The following is a 12,097-nucleotide window of genomic DNA, read 5'->3' on the forward strand; positions in this document are numbered from 1 at the left end:
TATTCCACTTTTACTCACGAAGATCAGTATAGTGCAAATAAAATGGCCCTTCTTGATTTTCCCACCACAAACATGTGAAAGAGTTACCGGTCCAAAGTCAGCCATGGATCTGAACCTACACCATATTTTATATCCAGGTCAACCTGCTGTATTTCCCTTACTTTAGCTTCTTGCTAAAGAGCCGTGGTGCCAGAGTGATGCAGTCTTGCAGGCTAACTCTGCCTGAGTTCAATCCTGAGGGCTCAAGGTAAAAGGAGGATCCAGATTGCTGGGGACAATATGTTGTCATTGTAAACTGCTTAGAGAAAACTGTAAAGGACTCTGGAGACAGTGGTGGGATTCAAATATGTGAACAACCGGTTATCTGTGTGGATGCCACTTCCGGAAGTCCATTCTGGGCCTGGGCAACAAAAAATTGGCCACCGGTTGTGCCAAAGTGGTGTGAACTGGCTGAATCCCACCACTGTCTGGAGAGGTACATAAATTCAATACTATTGCTATTGCACTTCTTCTCCTTCTCCATCTTCGTCTTTCTTCTTGGTTAATAAGACAAAATGTGCTAGAGGGAAGGTTTTCCTTCTTCTCCTCCTCCTCCTCTTTCTTCTTTTCCTCCTCCTTCCCCCCCCCCACAAGCATTTGGATCAGTTGACTGATGAACAATCCTGATAGTTTTCTTGGCAAGTTTTGGGGGAATGGTTTGCCTTGGCCTACTTCCTAGGGCTGGCAGAAAGCAACTAGGTCAAGGTTACCCAGTTGCCTTTGCATATAAGGTGCGAGTAGAACTCATGATCTCCTGGGTTCTAGCCTGATTCCTTAACCACTACACCAATCTGGCTCTCATTACCCATCTCTAGCCTGATTCCTTAACCACTACACCAATCTGGCTCTCATTACCCATCTCTATATATTTTATCGTCTTTATCCATTCCTAATTATGATCAAGTAAGTCCTATCAATTTATTTGTCCTTCATGTATTATCTTTTGTATTAAAATCATTATTTCCTTCCCCATCCTTCCAATTCTTTATTTTAATTAGCTTTGTTGCTGTCACTTACTCTGGTGTTTCCACTGTGCCTCTGTAAAGTACATACATATGGTTACGAGGTTACACCTTCTTCTTTCCCTCTTTATGGTTTAGGCTAGCTGGGCATTTTATATAGGCTTTGAAGGAAGTGAATCTGAAGGGATTTGTAAAAATCTGCTCATTACAGTGGACAGAAACGACAAAGAATATTGATTTTGTCATGCTTATCACAGTAATTGAAATATTTGAACTGCTCTTTAGGGGAGAAAATGCAAATGCAAAGCTTGGAAACGACGATAAACAAACCTGTAATGAATCCCCTTCTCTAAATAAACAGATAAATATCCCTCCCCTGTTTCCAGTTGTTCAGCATTTGCATCATATTTTCAGTCTTAACACAACACTCCTTTGAGCTAGGGGGGAAAAAAGTAAAAATAAGTCAAAGCAGAATTACTAAGGATTGCATCAATATCCACAGGAGTTTGACAAGCCTTGTGTTACCCACCTTCTTTTCTCACCTCCAAAACCAGTGCTGCAATACATTAGATTAAATTAATTAAAAAGAAAAACCTACACCAAAAATGTTGTTTGTTTGTTTTTTTTGCTAGATTCACACTGTATGGTGCTGGAAAAATCCTGGAGCAAATTTTTGGCAGCATCAGAACATTGATTCATTTTCTTGAAATGTACTTTTAAGAAGTTTTATCTGTTCTTGCTGTTTGCTGTCAACATAATCTTCAATCTGAAACATGCAGGGAAAGGGGGAAGAGAAGATGTGGTTGATTTACTCATACGCAGGCTTTTCTTTTCTTTTTTACCAATCATTTAAAGTGGCAGGTACTATAGTGTTCCATTCAAGACTGTAAGAATGCACATAATTTTTCTCCATTATCACCTGCCAGTCCCTAATGAATGTTGCACATGTCACTTCAGAAAATTCCAAGCTTTACTTCTTTTTTTCTGCACATATCCCATACCACACAACCTTTTTTCTCTCTGCATGTACCCTTCCTTACATTCTATTTGTAATTACTGATGTCACTCATAATAAATTGAAATACCTTTGGATATCCCAAATAATTAATCCCGAATACAATCGCATTTAGCAGTATTCATTTTTTTTCACTGTTGTTTCTCTACATCCAGATATTATTTGTATCTGATTTTTCCAATGCGGTAACCCCCTTACTGCCTATGAAAAGCTCAGGTCTGGATAATTCATAGTTGAGAAACTTTAGAGTTTATGGGAAAAGAGGCCCATACAGTCACAATTCCACTTACTATAAATTTTCGAACATTTTAAACCTATAATAGAATAAAACAGAAACATCATGATAAAGAAGAAATGTGGTGGCACATCAGCTTCCCTTGTTCCTGGAGGAAACTGATTATCTAGACCCATACCAATCGGGCTTTAGGCCCGGGTACAGCACGGAGACGGCATTGGCCGCGCTGGTGAATGATCTCTGGCGGACTCAGGACAGGGGTTGCGCCTCTGTCCTAGTCCTGTTAGATCTCTCAGCGGCTTTTGATACCATCAACCATGGTATCCTACTGCGCCGTCTCAGGGGGTTGGGAGTGGGAGGCACTGTTTTACAGTGGTTCTCCTCCTACCTCCTGGGCCGCTCGCAGTCGGTGTTGACAGGAGGGCAGAGGTCGGCTCTGAGGTCTCTTGTTTGTGGAGTTCCTCAGGGGTCGGTCCTCTCCCCCCTCCTGTTCAACATCTATATGAAGCCACTGGGTGAGCTCATTCATGGTTTTGGGGTGGGGTATCATCAGTACGCTGATGATACCCAACTTTTTCTTTCCACCCCGAACCAACCCAGCGATGCCCTTGACGTGATGTCCCGTTGCCTAGAGGCGGTCTGGGTTTGGATGGGGAGAAACAGGCTTTGACTCAATCCCGCCAAGACTGAGTCACTGTGCATACCGGCATCTCGGATGAACCAGTTTTGTCCATCTTTAATTATGGGGGATGAGGTGTTACCCCCCGTTGATAGGGCTCGCAACCTGGGCATCCTCCTGGATTCACGGCTCACTTTGGAAGATCATATAGGAGCCGTGACCAGGGGGGCTTTTGCCCAGGTTTGCCTGGTGCGCCAGTTGCGGCCCTATCTGGACCAAGATGCCCTACACACAGTCACTCATGCGCTCATGACCTCCTGGTTAGACTACTGCAATGCTCTCTACATGGGGCTGCCCTTGAGGACCACTCGGAGGCTTCAGCTGGTGCAGCATGCAGCCGCGCGAGTTGTGATGGGAGTTTCCCGACACTCCCATGTAACACCTCTCCTCCGCGAGTTGCATTGGCTTCCGGTTGCCCTCTGGGTGAGATTCAAGGTGCTGGTGATGACCTATAAAGCCCTAAATGGCATGGGTCCGGGTTATCTTAGTGAGCACCTGCTGCCAGCATCAATCTCCCATCATCCTGTGCGCTCCCGCAGGGAGGGCCTCCTTAGGGTGCTGCCGGTCAGTGAGTGCCGGCGGGTTATCCCTAGGGGGAGGGCGTTCTCTGTGGGCACGCCTGCCCTGTGGAACGACCTGCCTGTGGAACTCCGGACCGCCCCCAACCTTCGTTCATTTCGCCGGGACCTAAAAACCTGGTTGTTTGATTTAGCTGGCCTGGACTGAGGGGTTTTAAATTTTTAAATTTTAAATTAAATTTTAAATTTGGGCTAACATTATTTAATTCTATTTTAATTTTAACTGTATTCTAACTTTTGTACGGTTTTAACTGCTTTTAACTTTGCCCTGTAAATCGCCCTGAGTCCTTCGGGAATAGGGCGGTATAGAAATCTAGTAAATAAATAAATAAATAAATAAAGATGGATAAAGAAATAGAATAGAACAGAACATAACAGAATAGAATAGGAGCTGGAAGGGACCTTGGAGGTCTTCTAGTCTAACCCCTGCTCAAGCAGGAGAACTTATACCATCTCAGACAAGTGACTATCTATCCTCTTTTTTAAAATCTCCAGTGATGGAGCGTCCACGATTTCAGTTAGTATCTTAAAGAAATTATGGGAATAAGTCTTTTGCTGGTGTGGAAAGATGCCTTCTTGAGAGATTTTTTTTTTCTTTTTTCTTTTCTTTTCTTTTCCATTTTATTCCTGATATTACATACAGTCTATATGTGTGCATGCATGGTGTGGTCATAATTTAGCAGGCACAATAGCAACCATTCACTTCTCAGAGGCCTTCCAGAAGTATTTAGTGTTTGTTTCAAAAAGAACAACAATGAAGATATCAGCCTCACCTCTAGCGAGAGAGAATAAAGGGCTTCAAACTGAAAAACATTTGCCCCCAGCAATCATTGGGTCTCGTGGTTTCTTTTCCCATCCTCGTGGAAACTCAGATTTGGGGGAATCATGCTAGACAAATTGGTGTACCGAAAAGTTTTGGCAACAAATCAAATTCACGTAAGGTATGCTCATGTATTATTGAAGAAGACTCTTGAGAGTCCCTTGAACTGCAAGGAGATGAAATCAGACAACCCTAAAGGAAATCAACTCTGGCTGTTTTTTGGAAGGCCAAATATTGAAGCTGAAGCTCAAATACTTTGGCCACCAAATAAGAAGAGAGGACTCATTGGAAAAGGCCATTAATGTTGGGAAAGATTGAAAGCAAAAGGAGAAAGGGGATGACAAAAGATGAGATGGTTAGATAGCATCATCTGTGTGAGGTAGGCATGGGTTTACAATTGAGGACTGGAGGGCTTAATGTGCTGTGGTCCATAGGATTGCAGAGAGTTGGACACAATTTAGCAACAGAACAACATACTCACGTACAGTTGGGCCTTGCTGTATGAGTATGAAGGTCTGACTGAAGTAGTTCAAATGTATGATCTCTTACAAAGTTAAAATTACAACAATAGCAAACTTGTAACTGCACAATAAGATTACTCTGCACTGTAATATGCCAAACAAAACATACATGATTATTAAAAGGCAAAAAAAAGCCTGGATAAGGGACTAGGAATATAATACACATGTGCCAAAGATATCTACTTGAGTAGATTTGTGAGGTCAGCCAAAACAGATTCTGACACATGACCAAAGTTAGTAGTGAGCAGATTCAGCTTTCTCCAGCCAAAGATGTGTATAATAAAAATATTTATTTCTGAAAGGTATCTCTGAAAGTAACTTATTTGATGTACCAAAATGTTTTCGTGTAGCTGGGTTTAAAAAAAAAATGACATTGAGGAACTTGGGGAACAATTTTAAAGTCTGCTTCATGGAAACTTTATATTTAAAAAGTGGCCTTCAAGGAAAGTGGAACTATGCGCAGACACTGCTTCATAAAATTCTGCACATTATAGAATGCAGCAGACAATAAATTATATCATCTTTTTTTAACAATGGGGAGGGAGGTGCCTCACTAAAATAGGTAATTCACTGAATGTTTGAAGATGCATTCTTTTCGATATGTCATTGGAAATGTTGAGTTTCAAAGGGACAGAGAAAGGGAGAACAGGGTGGGTAAGAAAAATCCTGCAGACCAATGCTTTGTTCATGCTTTCAAGCCTTCTCCAAATTAGTAGCTATTTACAAAAGTCAGAGGACATATTTCGTGAAGAGCAGTTTTCAGTAATAGGCATTTAGGCCTTCAAGGAACATATTCTATCAACTTGATTAAACGGACTGAATATTTATATACTAAATAAAGGCTGCTATAATCAGACTATGATTAGACATTTATGTGGCCCTGTGGGCTGTGAAGTATAACCATGATATAAAGAGATAAATGTGGTTTCCACTGGAAATTGGCTGGAAAATGAATGAAGTCTTCTGTTGCTGGCATCCAGTTGAGTTGCAGCGTCCAAACCTCCAGACTGGGCCCAGATATCCCAAGGAAATTTGGATGCCTGTCTAGAAAATTCTTCATTCCTTGGTCCTATTTCTCTCTTTAAAGAGACCATTGTTTCTTTGCATAGAGGAAATTTGCCTGCAAGATTGTGTGGATGATGGATGAAGGGGGACACACTGCTGCAACCGAATTTCCAAAGCCTTGGGGTAGCATTTACAAATTAGCTACCCTTGTCTATCCAGATATTAATTTGCCATGTTTTCCCCTTGAGGTTTTGGACAGGGCTGACTTGTTTTATGGTTAATTTTCTCTGTGATTGCTTGTCTTTTAAGATTAGGATTACACTTTTTAAAAGTTACTAGAGCTTCTCAGGTTTGTGGATTGTCGGGGGAAAGATAATACAACTTCTTCCATGCTTCCCCGCCACCCAGCAACTTCCAGAAAGCCTGTTCCACACAGTCAAAATGCCAAAATGGGAAACTGTCAACTGTCTGGACAGTGCATGGTCACACACACCCCTCCCCAACTCCTGTCTGTGTTATATATAATAAGAATAAGAATGTAATTGCTTTTATTTTTGACTGAATTCAAAAACAGCCTTACCGCAAGGACATTTTTAAATGATTTTTCAAAAAGCAAGAGAGAAAATTTGGGAATGCTGCTTAGTCATCTAGCAAATCACAACCAGTAGACTTCTGGGGATTTCCACTTTCCACTCTCTTTTAGACTCACTCTTGTTTTTCTATTATTGTCATTTTGCAGTCATATGTTGTATCCTACATTAGAATAAATGTTGCTGCAATAGCAAGATGATTGATTGATTGATTGATTGATTGATTGACTGACTGGTTGATTTCCTTTGACACATTATTACTGTCATAGGCTGTATATAATAGAGTAGAATGTTAGCAAGATGATTGATTGATTGATTGATTGATTGAATTCCTTTGACTAATCACAACTGTCAGTTGTTCATCAGAAAGAACTATTTATAGAGACCAGATTAGCAATTGGCAGCTTCTCCCAGGCCCTGCATCCCCAAATTGTTTATTCTGTTAAGAATAATCAATAGAGTTACCAAGATTAGAACATGTACTGTAACCAAGTAGTCTACATTTCATAAAAGCCCAAAGTGAAGTATAATGATTGAGCAGTAAGTTAATAATGAATTTGCTCCTTTCTTAATGAGGAATAAACCTCTGAAGACTAAAATGGTAACTGTTTGCTCACATTACTGCAGACAGTTGGTAGTATTTTCTCTAATTGGAGGATGTACCACAATATGAGTATCGGGCCCAGATGAAAGACTTGGGCACTTGTCAAAATCATAGGCCCCTCTGATAGGTCACAGATCAGCATGTAGTCCTCAAGTTCTCTTTTGTGGCCCTCAGACATTCCCTGATTAGGACTGATGAATTAGTGGCATACTTCCTGTTTGAAACAGAACACACACACACACAGACACACACACAGACACACACACAGACACAAATATAGTGTTTTTTACAGTAGGATCATCACATTTAAAAATAAATATACAGTTGGTTCCAATCCTGCTGTCCATTAGAAAAGCTCTAAAAATCTGGTTCATTTCTGGAGTTCCCACTTGGAGGACTGTAATATAAATTTGGATTTATTCATTGTTTTTTAATTATACTGGTGGTTTTTTTACTGTTTGTTGTTTGTACATCACCCAGAGTTAAAATTGTTCAAGTTGGGCAGCCATATAAACTGAAGACAATAAACAACAAAGAATACCATCCAAAACCCCTCTGAAAATTTCAGAATTTCTTGTGGCCCTCACTCTCAAAAATTCCTGACACAGTTCTTAATGACCAAATGATTGTGTGTGTGTTTTTTTTTCTATTGATCCACTTTCATTGAATCTGAGATTTCTAATAAATATTTTTTAAAAAAATATATATATATGGATAGAACTTTATTATGGCTAAAATCCAGCAAAAAAAACTTACAGAGAAATAAAAAAAACACCCAAGCAACAGCTGGAACTTGGTCTTTAGGAGGCATCTAAAACGTGTCCAAAAGCTCTTGGGAACGTCAGAAGGCCTGACCACATATAGTTATGTGAGCTTTCATCATGTCACACATATGGATATTCAGAGATGTTAATTTTCCAGATAGCGAGGGAAAGGATGCTTTCAGCTACTTAACTGAGTATGGCTTTGTGGGTCCTATCTTCCTCCTTTCAGGATTTTTTTTTCCTAAATTCTATAGCAAATGTACTGCACATCAGAAGAAGAAGAAGATTACAAAGATTGGTCAATGTGCTAAATCTATAGCACAGAGACACCCAAGAATGCCAGTGATGTTCAGCTTATAGTCAAGGTTTTCTTGATGAAGTTGGCCTCAAAATATCTTAGCTGCCTAACGAATGTCGGCATTTGGCTTAACTTGCTTGCCAGTGTGCCAGAACTAAGTCTGTCATTACTGTTTCTGTAAGGCTACATAAATGTAAACTAAAATGTGTTTATCTGAAATTGCATTGCCCCGTGACAAAATGAAAGTTACATTTGTTTTAGCTGTATTTTTTTTTCCCAACTGCCGAATTAAATGAAAAAACGGAGCAGAAATTCTGAGTCATCAGGAAAAGCTGACTAGCAGAGCCAAAATTCCACTGCTGGATCCTTTTTTTGAAAAGACTCTTCAGCAATAGCAAGGATGGCTAATTGGAAAATCTAGCAGAAGTGTTCCCAATCCAAAGAGGAGACACTGCTTTCTGACAAATTCCACTCTAAACCTGGAACAACAACAACAAAAATACTTATCCTTTTACAAAAGCTGTAGTATTTCTCGCCATGACATAGTTTAGAAATAATCCACTTCTTCCTAACAATTCATCACTTTCCTTTTAGCTTTCTGGAGGGTTGTGAAGACTTGCCCTTCCCCCAAGCATTGGGTGAGGATGGGGGTGAACTGCAGTGAAGGATATTTTTTAAACTCTGTTTTATAGAATGTTGTGAGTCTCCTAGCATTATTGTGTGAAATAGATGGCCATACAATATAAATAAATAAGGAATTCATGCTGGAAGTAACTTTGTATCACCTGACTTTATGTTCATTTGAAGCAATTGCTTCTAAATTAGAAGTCTTGCAGCTTAATGTACCATACATTAAAGGTAGTCCTTGAGCCCAAAACTTCTGTTAAGGGAGGCATTTGTTAAGTGAGTTTTTGCCCTATTTTACGACCTTTCTTGCCACAGTTGTTAAGTGAATCACTGTAGTTGATAAATTAGTAATCCGGTTGCTAAGTGAATCTGGCTTCTGCATTGACTTTGCTCGTCAGAAGGTCACAAAAGGTGATCACATGACCTTGGGACACAGCAACAGTCATGGGTATGAACCAACTGGAAAACATCTAAATTTTGATCACGTGTCCATGGAGATGCTGCAAAGGTCGTAACTGAAAAATGGCCATAAGTCACTTTTTCAGAGCTGTTGTAACTTTGAATGATCATTAAATAAATTGTTGTAAGCTGAGGACCACCTGTATAAGACCATCATGGATGGATGGATGGATCTCATTTCTTTTTTTTTCTAAATATAATTTTTATTGAATAATTTTTAATTAGCTAAAAATACTGTATTAGAAAAGAAACCAAAACAAGACAAATAGTAAATAAAAAAGAACATAGAAAAAGGAACAGAAGTGGAAAGGAGGAAGAAAGAAAAAAAGAAAGTAATATAAACAAGCATCTTCCAATCTTTTTGACCATGGTTTTGATTGCATTAAATTTTATGTTATGTTATGTTATAATTTCCTTCATTCCGTAAACTACTCTTTCCAATATTCAAACCTATAAATAAAAAATAATAATTTCTCTCTCTTTTTTAAAAAACAAAAAGTCCTTAAGGGGTTTCCGTAAATATAGTCATTGATCTTTCTCTTATCAAAGAGGTTAATTTTGCCATGTCTGGTAGTTCTGTCATGTTCACCTAGTGGTGGCCTAGTGGTAAAGATTCTCACCTCTCACTCAGAAGGTTGAGAGTTTAATCCTAGGTAGCGATAGATGTTTCTCTCCTGGGACGCAAAGAAAAAAATATCTGCTGTGAACTCTGTGTGGCATCAGGAAATGAATGCCAGTCAGTAAACCCTCAGCTCCATCCAGTCGCCCTTGACTTTACCCCAAATTAAGGTAGTAAAAAGGAGTTTTTTTATTGTTTCTTTTCTGTAAAATGCTTCTTGAACTGATACCCATAAAGGCATTTTCAGGCGCAGTCTGGGTTTATATCTGTTCCATATTCTAACGTATATGATCCCAAACATCTCCATTAATCTTATTTGTTTGTTTGTTCATTAGATTTGTATCTTGCCACTGTAAATGTATAAGTAACTCAAGGCAAAGGAAATACATAATATTCCTTCTTCTGCTTCTTTTTCCCCACAACAGCCCTGTGTGGTGAGTTGGGCTGTAAAAGAGTGATTGGTCCAAAGTCAATTACTGGCTTTCATGTCTAAGGCAGGACTAGAATTCACAGTGCCCTGGTTTCCAATTCCAATTCTAAAATTCTCTTATTTCTCAGCAACACCCACTTTTTCATCCAAACTAAGCTGGCTATAAAATACAATTTCAAATCAGGCATTCCCAATCCTCCTTGTTCCTTTGCAATCTCAAAGTATTTTATATTTAATTTTTGCTTTTTCCCCTTAATCCACAGTTAGATACAGCTTTCCACCATTGTTTTGGCAGAATGATACTTTAGTTGTCATAATAGATACTGTCTGAAACAAAAACATCATTTTAGACAAAATATTCATTTTTATCACAGAAATTCTCTGCAAGAATGATAATTGTAATTGCTCTCAACATAACATGTCCTTGTTGATTTAATTCCAGGTCTTAACATAATTATTCTTTTATAACATGATAGTAACATATACCACTGGTAGTCATAGTGATACTCAGGCAGTTCTTTTTTTGCACTCTTAAAATCAGCTTTTTTACATCTATTTCATTTGTTTTCCCACTTTCAAATTCTTTGTTAACTTCTTTAAACTTTTGTTTAAACTTTAAGACCAATTAACTTCTTCAAATCCATTAATTTTTCATTTGGAAGTGAATCTTCCAAAATTATCACCAGGCCTTTAGCAAATGCCCATGATTTATTTGTTTCTCTTTTAATTTTCATTCCGGAAATCCTTTCTTTTCTTATATCTCTGTTTAATACTGAAATAAATAGCAATCGTGACAAAGGGCATCCTTGTCTAATTGATGGATCGTGACATGTATACATGATTATATCCATCAAATATTCTACAAGTTATTAAACATCTCCCTCCCCCAAAAAATTTGCAATTTTGTCATATATATCTTTCTTTACCATATGCCTTCAGTGCATATCTTTTCCTAATATGTACACATATTCATATGCATATTTGGTATGGAACCTTACAATTTTCACACTGAGGAGTCTTTCAAAATAGATACTAGTAGACCTTTTGAATTATATGCCCAATTGTGCCTCAATGAAGCCTGGCAAATCACTCTATTGTACTCAAAAGAAATTTGAGATTTGATTGCTTTTGCATTCCTAGTCTAAGCAAGCTTCAGAGCTTAGCTTTGCCATTGTAAATCATCATTCACCATCATTATCTGTTTATTTAAATACAACTTTTCCCAGTCTGAAGCAATAAATACAACAATTTAAACATATTATGAATGATCGCCAAAAAACCATCATGTCAATAAGTAAATGCAAAACAAAAATAGCAATCAATCTATAAAGTTTTATGTGGGAAAACATAAATACATATACACTGTTCACGCTATTCCGTTTTGGAGTAATCATCTTTATGCAGGCCATAAGAAATAATAAGCTAAAGAAATTAAAGGGATGGGATAAAAAAGGAAAGGAAGTAGACTTAAATCAAGTTTATATCAACACACATTCATCATTCCATACCTTGTATTCTTCCAATCCATTCTTACTCCAGCCATCTCAATAAACAAATTCATATATTACTCTTCACTAAACTTCTTCTTTTTGAGCATCTCACCAACTACATCCTAACAGTAATGGGTAGAAGAAATCAATTTGAGGAGCAGGAGAAAGAGCCAATGCCGATACAATGGTCAGGTAAAAGAAATTTGGAGAAATGTGTTTAATGCTCATGTCCATTAAAAACGTATTTTAAAAACAATAATTGAAATCACTCTTGCCTCTACCTCTTTTAATCTTAGTCAATCCTTGTTTTCTTTGACCGCATTGTTCACAAGTATTTTTGTCAATTTTTATGTATTATCTTA

The sequence above is a fragment of the Vipera berus genome (genome assembly GCF_964194415.1).
Source record: "Vipera berus genome assembly, chromosome: 2".
Classification (NCBI taxonomy): Eukaryota; Metazoa; Chordata; class Lepidosauria; order Squamata; family Viperidae; genus Vipera; species Vipera berus.